This window comes from Myotis brandtii, unplaced genomic scaffold (assembly GCF_000412655.1).
Source record: "Myotis brandtii unplaced genomic scaffold, ASM41265v1 scaffold204, whole genome shotgun sequence".
NCBI classification, from domain to species: domain Eukaryota; kingdom Metazoa; phylum Chordata; class Mammalia; order Chiroptera; family Vespertilionidae; genus Myotis; species Myotis brandtii.
This window is the reverse complement of record NW_005357599.1, coordinates 523177-533999: the sequence shown is the minus strand read 5'-3', so window position 1 is coordinate 533999 and position 10823 is coordinate 523177. Positions and strand designations below refer to the sequence as shown.

Below are 10823 nucleotides of genomic sequence, written 5' to 3'. Positions count from 1 at the left end.
CCCAGTAGGGAGTGTGCAGGAGGCAGCTGATCAATGTTTCTCTCTCATCGATGTTTCTAACTCTCTATCCCTCTCCCTTCCTCTCTGTAAAAAAATCAATAAAATATATTTTTTTAACAAAATAAATAAATGAATTAAACACTTCAATCACATACTGGTATACATTTTACATTTACTAATATTTTGACCAATCATTAGAAGTCCTTATAAATCTTGTGCTATTTCACTACCATTGCATAGAAATTTAAACTGATTCAGGGTCTTTTCCAAGGTTAAACAGACATCCTTAGGTTGTAGTTTGACTCATAATCTAGGTGTGAATATGAGTTTATCTACAATAAATGTTTAAATATGTTATCTAATATTTGACCCAGCTTTCTACCCATGATGAACTAAGCATTTTAATTCATAATATTTTGACTTATTAGTAATAAAGCCTATTTTATTAAACTATCATTTCTTTTTAATTGGACATAGTCACATAAAGGGGAGAGAAAAATCAAAGTTTATTTTTGTTAACAAACAAAAATGCAAGCAACAATGGATTCTTATTCTACTGATTCAATTGTGTTTTAGACCTTTTCATTATGTTGATGTTGACAATGGTATGAACCCTGATTGGAATATCACCATTTAAACCCCATTAAAAAATGAAAATGGAGGCCCTGGCTGAGTAGCTCAGTTAGAGCATTGTCCTGGTACACCAAGGTTGCAGGTTTGATCCCCAGTCAGAGCACCTATAAGAATCAACCAATAAATATAAAAATAAGTAGAACAACAAATCGATGCTTCTCTCTCTCTCTCTCTCTCTCTCTCTCAAATTGCTCAATAAATAAAAAAATAAAAAGATAATTCAGAGGTGGTCATGAGCAGTAGATATAGAGGAGAACAGAAAATATGATAGTATCAAAAAGAAGGAAATTTCTTTGTATTTTGGGGTGAATCTTGTTAAACCCAACCTACTATTTAATCTAAATGTCATTCAGTAGTTCTACACCTCTTTGGTGGCCTGTGGCTAGTGATGACTACTTAGCACCAATGGGAGTACATTAGAGCTAAAAAGTGAATATTATCAATAAATCTTCACAAAAATCAGGCATAAATCAACACTGTTTCAAGCAACTAAGTACACATGGTTCCTCCTACTTAGCTATGGCACAGTAATAACTCCCTCACGAGAAGTTATTGCTGCCTCTAAAAACATAAGGCTTTATGTTTATCGATTATACTCTATACACAAATATCAAATAAAAAAGATCATAGCCTATTCTAAAAACTTAAACTATAAAACTTTTAGAATAACATATAGGAGACTAGCATGACACTAGGATAAGCAAAGATTTCAAATTGGTTCATTTACTCTCCCAAACTGTATTGATATTAAGTCACAAAACATTCTTTCTCTTTCCTTTCCAGCACGATAACTTTTCTTAATCTTCATTCTGCATAACAAAAATGAGCCATCCAAGTGATTCTTCTTGGGATAAAATCTGCTTTAATGCAACTTTTTATTTTTGCCTAGAGTAGAAGTTTTACAAACCATGTCTTACATGATATTCAATGTCCCTAAATTACTTCTTTTGTGGATCATCATTCCTCTCACTCTAAAGCTGTTTTCACAGCATTGATGACTCCTGAGAGATGTTACAGACTCCATAAGCTACAACTCCTCTGTCAAGATCATGTGTTTTCCTTCCATTGTCCAAATCATCCAAGCACCATATGCCACATGGCTGCTCTTCTGTGGAAACTGCGAGCATCGCCCTGTAACCATGAAGGGAATAGCTGCCTGCCCCCCTTCATTTAGTCAGAATCACCAAAGCATCACTGTCTTGTTCTAGGAAGCATCTTGAAAACACTCTCATCGTGTTGTACTTACAATCCTTCCCTCCCTTTATCATGTGTGTGTGCACACACAAAAATGCACTTTATGTAAAATATCTCGTACTTATTCACTTGGGCAAAATAAATTTCTTTCAACATAACCTGTGCACTGATTAAAATGAAAATAACTTATTTTTCACTTACTGTCACAGTGAGGTAATGGGATTGTAGGACTCGGGACTGCCCTATTGGAGAAGCAAGAACAGGAGAAGGAGGATGAGGACAAGGAGGATAAGCAGGATTCTGATGCTGAGAGAGAGTAAGCAGAATCCTACAGAATCAAGAAAGATTTATTTCCAGTACAGCCATGTGACAGACTGCTTCTAAACAGTGTAATGAAAACTAGCAAGAACTATTTGTATTGCTATGAATGATCTCTAGGACATTGGTAAGTAAGGTAAAGTATGGTGCATACAAGTGTACATTAGATAATAAAATGTGTGTTTTTAAAATAATATATACACATGGTTATCTCTGTATTTCTGTAAACATACACAATAATTATATCTATTTTAAAGTGTAGAAGAAAGAAATGTGTAAGAAAGGCACATTTTACTCCAACATTTTTGTACTATTTTATATTCTTACCATGTATGTGCATTGTTTTACAATTGCTTTTATTTTTTATGAAAGGACTTACTGCACAACAACTAAATAACATATGTTCTCAACATAATAAAAAATGAATTAAAACTTACTTTTATTCCCATCTGGATTCCATGCTCATTTAAAGTAGAGAATCGCTTGGTTACAGCTATTAGCCTCTACACATTCCTTGGCAGTAGTTATGAGTAAAATTTGAATAGAATATTTAATGACTATGATACACTCACTGTTTGAAATGTAGCTAGTTGCAGCTCACATGACACACAGCAAATTTTCAGGGCCAGATGAAATGCAAGTATGGAGAATGGAATTGGAGTATGCATGTCCTCCCTTAATGCATTCAATAATTTTATAAACACTGTGTTGGCCAAACAAACGATATACACAGCTACACTCACCCCACACACCTAGAATTAAAATCCAATCTAGTACTAGAACTGTGTTTTTACTTCTTGGTCTTGTTTTCAGAAAAGATGGGTTGAAATTTAATAAGAAAGTAAAAGGTAATAGAGAATTTTCTAGTACAGTTTCTGTTTATGAAGTTAGAAACAGCAGGACTTAATTTACCATCTCATGAAAAATATTGCCAAGTCTGGGGCTATGAAAATCTGTACTCCAGCAGTCAATACAGCTACAGAAAAATGAAAGAATAGGAATAAAAATCTTTAATTATTTTGATTGCCTTAAAATTTTATTAAGCATTAAACATATGCATCTATGCCTAATGCAAATTACTTGCTACATTTTTATTTATTTACAACATAAACCTCCGAAGTGCTGTATATCTTTAGTAAAGTCAACGTGATATTAAAGCAATGTCTTCCACAGAAAGTGCATCAGGTTGCAATCCTGCCAGGTGATCTGCTCCTTTAAAATCTTCCCAGTGGTTACCGGCTACCATGACCAAATTAGCCACACAGCAATGGGTGCCAGTCATTGTAACAGCTGAAATGAATAGCTAATATGCTCTGTGTCCATTCACTTCATGTAGATAAATGTGCCTTTGCACAATAAAAATGATTAAATAAGACAATTTGTGGGAAAGAACTGTGGAGAATAAGAAAACTGTCTACCTTGGAAACAGTAATGAATATGCCAGCACGCATTTACTTTACAGTTTTCATTTTTGTTCTACATGATGCCTGATTTTTCAGATCTCTGAAACCACACAGATTTTTAGCAGACTACACTTTAAACACAGTGAGCTCAAAGTACACTTGCTCTGAAATGGATATTGAGAATTCACTACATGCTTCATTATATTCACTTAAGTTAATCATTATGCTATAATCACAGACACTGCCATTTAATTCATTCTGTTAAAAGAGCAATCTCTTATTAGCACATTACTCCTGCTCCTTATGAATGAGGATCTGCAGAGCTGTTAAATCACCATTTATGGGTTACTGACAGTGTTATTAAAGGGGCAAGTAAAAATATTGTGTGCATTTTGCACTATAAATTGTCTATGATCAGTACCAAATGACATTCTTTTTTAAAAAAATGTATTTTCATTGATTTTAGAGAGATGAAGGGAGAGGGATAGAAACACTGATTGGCTGCCTCCTGCACAGCCCCTCCTGGGGATCAAGTTCACAACCCAGGCATGTTCCCTGACCAGGAATCAAATCATGACCTCCTGGTTCATGGGCCGTTGCTCAACCATTGAGCCACACCGGCTGGGCTCAAATGATGCTCTACTTATTTGCTGAGTTATGTGGTAAACTGATTTATAATTCCAGTTTAAGGTTACCATCTGGAGAGAGAGTGGATTAATTAACATGATTCTATTCAGATTTGATCTTACAGAACAGAAATGCATTTCATCACTTTTATAAGCCACTTCTTTTACACCTTATGAATTGTTTAAATGATAATCCAAACCATTGTGGTAAATATAAAATATACCAAAGAAAAAATCAAACAAACATTTTTTGAGTAAAAAGACATTTTATTTCACAAAATATGTTATTGGAAGAAGTGATCTAATAAAATGTGTAATAAACTGACACTTATTTACAAATAATAGAAAAAATTCATTTTTTTCTCCATGTCTCAGTAGTTGTATTATCTTGGCACACAAATGAACTATTTATTTTATTCCCTTTTCTACTGAATTATGTTTTCAAGGTTTGGTGCACTGATAGGAAAAGATATAGATATCTTCTGCCATCAGATATATGGGAAAATAAAATTCATCTTACTTGGTAAACAACCAAAAGTGAGATCCTTATTTATAATAATTGGAACTTTTTAAAAATTTAATTATACATTACATGTGAGCTTATATAATTTTTGTATTGTACAAGTAAATATAGATTCAATATTTTGTATTAGTCTTATTTAATTTACAACTTATAATTTTTAATCCTAATTTTATACATATAACTAATCACAGTAAAATGAGATTTCATTAGAGAAATAAGTAAGGGGAAATTGGTAAACTATAGAGCTGCTAGCTCAAAATGAGGGGTCCTCTGCATAATCTCACCAATCCCTTGGAGAGAGCATCTTTCAATACCGTTTTAGTTTTAGTAAGTGTTTTCTCGGTCCATTAGGTTGAGTCCAACTTTCATGGTCCTGCATTAAAAAAAATTCTGTTCCCTCCACCTTCAAGGTTGTCTGGTTTTTATTTGATCATAGTTAGAGTTTAGTATAACTATCTTTCAATAAAAATGGGCAACATTTTATGATCAATGCAGCAATTGATAAGATGACAAGAAGTATAAGTCACAATTTTACTATGGGTATATAAACTGTAAATGGGTGGAAATCTAGAGATTTCATTTTTTAAATAATCACTAAACTATGCTACATTTTTCTTAAGGACTCTTTTGTGACATTTCACTAGAAGCAGAGTCCAGATTTCTTTCTTCTTCTTCTTTTTTTTGCGGGGGGTGGGGGGAGAACTCTTTTATTAAACACTATTTTTCTTGAAAGATGTAAGTATATTTTTATGCTATTTTTTCCAAAGTTACTTATTTAACTAGATTTGCTTTGAAGATTTTATATAGATAAATTTGAATAAGGATCCTGGGGTTCTTTGTGAAATTATCTTTAATATCCTCATTTTTATAAACCCTTTATGAACTCAGCTTCTCAAACAATACAGGCATATATTTGTATCCTGCAGGAAAAAACCCATGCACATACTGAATGTCTAGATTCTAGGAAACAAGAAACATGCTCATATTTGTATTTGTGTCCACACACATTCTTGTGTGTGTGTATCTAATAAGAACACATAACATGAGATCTAACCTCTTGACATTTTTAAGCTATAATACAGTGCTGTTAATTATAGGCACAGTGTTATACAACAGAGCTCTACAAATTTATCTTACGTAGCTGACTACATACCCATTTATTGAACAGCAACTTTCTATTTCCCCTTGGCTCCACCCCAAGCCCTAGGCCCTGTAAGCCACCATTCTACTCTCTGTTTGAATGAGTTTACTCTTTCAGATTCCTTATATTAGAAGAGTAGTGCAGAATGTGTCCTTCTGTGACTGACACTTAGCATAATGTCCTACAGGTTCTTCCATATTGTCATATATGACAGGATTTCCTTTTGCTATATAGTATATTATTTTTTCTTTATCCATTCATCTGTCAATGGACATTTAGGTTGCTGACTTAAACTCATTTGGATATATAAGCATGAATAAAAATTATAAACAGTCATCATACCTTCAAAAAATTGGAAATATTAGAAGAGATAAGGCAAATACATATAAATGCAAATGAGTCAGATAATTTGTAATTGATGTCATCTAGGCCACAGAAAATAACTTCAATAGATACAGAAAAATAGGAGTCTGACTATTTGAGTATATTCAATCATCTGTCAGAAACAATTTTTGAAAAGGCAAAAATATACAAAATAACTAATTTTGTAAAATAAATAACTGATTAGCTTTAAAAGAAATCATGCTTTACAGATTTATTATGATTACTATCCTGAGATGTAGTAAGAATAAAGTAGTCATCCAGGGAAAAGTCCTAGGAAATATCTTTTAATAGTGTTTTATCTAAAGGTGTTCAGAAAAACTAAAACAAACTACAATTCCCAGTGAATTTTGTCATCAATGATTCAAGTAACATTTCATGAAAGCCTACTACATTCTAGGTTGTAAGAGTTGAATTTTTCTCCCATTCTATCTCCCCGTCTACTGATGGAACAGACAACCTCTAACATGCCTCCTGTCATTCATTCCCACCGCATTGTCCAGCACTGCTTTGCATGATGAACAGGATAGTGTAGAAGTTAGTATATGTTACTTCAATAGATAGGTTATAAAACACAGTGCTTTCTGTCTTAAATCCATTGTTTCTTTTGCATTATTTGCTCCAGTAGAAGACATGATGTCAACAGTCAAATGCACAGGCTTATATGGCAAGGAACTGAAGCATCTTTCCAATAGCCATGAATGTGAGCTTGGAAGTAGAACCTTCAGACCCACACAAGCCTGTGCTGATGGTCAAAGCAACAGCTGATGCCTTGATTGCAGCTTCATGCAATACTGAGCCAGAATTAACAGGCTAAGCAGTTTTTAGACATTTAAAAACCCTGAGACACTTAAAAAATAATGTTTGTCATTTTAATCTGCTACATTTGGGATAATTTTTATGCAGCAATAAATAATTAATACGTGGGTATCTGGAAGTAGCATGTTGCTGTAAAAAAACAAAACTTATAGGACTGCTTTGGGACTGAGAAGAGGTTTTGCAGACTTAGGGAAAAAGCAAAGTGCCTTGGAGAAGCTGTTACTTGACAACTCATGGCCTTTGATAAGGCTGTGGGTAAGGGTTTATGGGTGAGGGTTTCAAGTAAAGCAAGGTCATACTACCATTATTGGAAGAAGGAAGAGTTTTGCTCAAAATTAAGTTAACAACATTGTTCTCCAAAATCATGAATAAAGTAGAAAATCCACCTAATGAATTGGATGATCTAACGTGTAAGATCCCAAACATAATATTAAACGTGCCACCTGGTTTCTTTTTTGCTGCTTTTAACAAAATGCATGAGGATAGAGATAAACTAAAGGAAGGGCTAATAAGAAAAGGGAGCCATGACTTCATAGTTTTGAAAACTCTCTGCCTCTCCTTGCAGCAAGATGCTACAGTTAACAAATGGCTCCCCCTCATAGTAACCACAAAGGGAAAACTTGTAACAATTACACACAAGAAAGTGATCAAGAAGTCAAAGCACAGTGATACCAAAAGACATCAAAACATAAAAAAGACTAATGGGGGGATGAGGACACATTTGTAATACCTTAACCAATAAAGAAATTTTAAAAAAATAATAGAACCTGGAAAAAAAAACATAAAAAAGACAGCAGTATAAAAAACAAGGAATTATGGATCTACAAAACAAACAAAACACAATTAATAAAATGGCAAAAGTAAGTTCTTCCCTATAAATAATTACTTTAAATAAAAATTGATTAAATTTTCCAATCAAAAGAAATAGAATCGCTAAACAGATTTAAAAAATAAAATAAAATCCAAAGATGTGCTGCCCACAAACAACTTTAGTCTTAAAGACACAAATAGACAAATAGACTGAGAGTAAAGCAATATAAGAAGTCATTTCAAGCAAATGCTAACTAAAAAAAAATGCAGGGGTACCTATAGTTATATCAGACAAATAGACTTTAAACTAAAAGTAGCAAAAAGAGACAGAACCCTCGCTGGTTTGGCTCCACGGATAGAGCATAGGCCTGCAGACTAAAGAGTCCTGGGTTCAATTTGGTCAAGCGCACGTTCCTCGGTTGCAGGCTCCTCCCCGGGCCAGGCCCTGGTCAGAGCTTGTGCAGGAGACAACCAATCAATGTGTTTCTCTCACATTGATATTTCTTTCTGTCTTTTCCTCTCTCTTCACTCTCTCTAAAAATCAATGGAAAAATATCTCAGGTGAGGAATAAAAAAAAGGGGGGGTAGAAAAGAGGGTCATAATAACAAAGGGGTCAATTCATCAAGAATATATAATAATTGTACTTGAGTATATAAAGCAAAAACTAACAGAGCTAATAGGACAAACAAACAGTGATACAATCATAGTTGGGCTCTTTCATTTCCCATTTCGAACAATGGATAGACCATCCAGACAGAGACTCTATAAGAAAACAGCATATTTGAACAACACAATAGATCAAATGAACATATATCTGCAGAATGCACATTCTTAGAATATGGAACATTTTCTAAGATAGACCATATGTTAGGCCACAAAGCAATTGTTAAGAAATTCAAGAAGATTGAAATCATACAAAGTATCTTCTCTGACCACAACAGTGTAAAATTGAAAGTCAATAACAAAAGGAAAACGGGAAAATTCATGAACACAGGGAAATTTAGAAACACTCACCTAAACAATCAATGGATTAAAGAATAAATTTAAGGGAAATTAAAAAGTTTCTTGAAACAAACAAAAATTAAAATACAACATGCCAGAACTTATGAGATGCAACATAAAAGCATTACTGAGAGGGAAGTTCATAGTAATAATGTCCAGTGCATGAAATTTGTGCATGAGGGGCGGGGGTCCCTCAGCCCAGCCTCCGTCCTCTCGCAATCCAGGACCCCTGAGGGGATGTTGGGCCTAACCTGGCAATCAGACATCCCTCTCGCAATCTGGGAAGCTGCATTCACCAGTGACCATGCTTTTCAAACAGGTGAAAGGCATCTTGCTGTTGTATGGGCAGCTACATTTTTTTGCCCTGATTATAAAAAGTAGTACATAACATGATCCTTCTGAGGCAGTAGTACCATATCCATCTTATGGAAAAACTGAAGCAGAGAGAAGTTAAGTAATTGGCTTTGTCACACAGTTATAAGTGTCAGAATCAGGGCTGACCACAAAGTGTGCAAGCCAGAGTCCATGCATGTCATCGCTGCATCATCCTGTTTATTCAGTGTTAGAGTAGCCTTGCCAGGTTTTAATTTTTAAATCTAAGAGACTGTTCCCAATATATAGGGTAGGGTCACTAGGCCTGGCTGGGGATCAGGGCCATCTTTGGGGCAACCGGTGGGCGGGGTGATAGGGGGCGCCCCACTGGCACCTGCCTTGGCTGGGGGCCTGGCGCCGCCCACTGCGTGGCCTCACCCCCTGATCGCCACTGCAGGTCGCCTCCCTCTCGGGGTGCAGATGCTTAATGCAGGAGCTGCCCATGACCTGGGGCAGCTCCTGTGTTGAGCATCTGCCCCCTGCTGGTCAGTGCAAGTCATAGCGACCGGTCATTTCACCAGTCTTTCCAATGTTTGGTCAATTTGCATATTAGGGTTTTATTATATAGGATGATAGAGTCTTTCCCTGCTGGGTTTCCAGGATGCTTACTGGTCATAGTCCATTGACCCCATATGTGGACCTCAAACTTACTTCCATTATTGCTAGAGTCATAGTTTTCTTCTGATTGATGCATGGCCATCAGAAGTCTTGTGGCATTTTCTACATACCTTGTTTGACATTTGATTATTTATTCACTCTTTTAATACACTGAGAACTCTTTATTTCCAAGCAGTATGTTGAGCTCTCCAGAGTTCCAAACATGCATCAAGCGAAAACATTCCAAATAAAAACTTTCCAAAGAAGTCAAGGTACTCATCTGTACAGCATTCAAAACACCCTGGTGTGTGTGTGTGTGTGTGTGTGTGTGTGTGTTATATAAATAAAGGCACACATGTAATTACATATAAACATTTTGACATTTTGAAGGATATAAATATAATCAAATATTATTGTATTTTGGGTTGATTGCTCCACTTTATGCCCTACAGAATTTAAAAGACAAATAAATAAATAAATAATGGTATATCTATATTATTGTTCATACAATAGATAAAGATATAACTTGTGACAACAGAATAAAGAACATGGGAGAGAAAACAGATGAAGAGAGGCAGCTTTTAATGACATTAAAATAACATCGGTGTTAATGTAAAGTTTGGGATGTTAAGTGTAATCTTCATGGTAATCAAAAAGAAAATATCAAAAAGTTTTGCAGAAAAAAATAAGAAGGAAATAAAAATTGTTCATTTTTTTAAAAAAACACAAATAAACACAACAAAAGGTAGAAATAAATGAAATGAGGTACAGAAAGTATAAAGCATACAGAAAACAAATAGCAAAATGGCAGGAGTAAGTCCTTCTTTATTAGTCATTCTTTTAAATGCAAATAGGTTAAACTCAATCAAAAGTCAGGGATTGGAATAATGAGTACAAAACATATGTATAGTCTACAGGAAATTCAGTTTAGATTGAAAGACACAAATAAATTGCAAGTGAATAGATGAAAAAAAATTATCTAAATGGTACCATAAGACAGCTG

The 10823-nt window shown here is 34.7% G+C and overlaps 1 pseudogene; it reads right to left on the bottom strand.

The window, feature by feature from the left end:
• The window catches only part of LOC106725949, a 19975-nt pseudogene extending 10058 nt beyond the window's left edge, over positions 1 to 9917 (bottom strand).
• Positions 9918 to 10823: the final 906 nt, after the last annotated feature.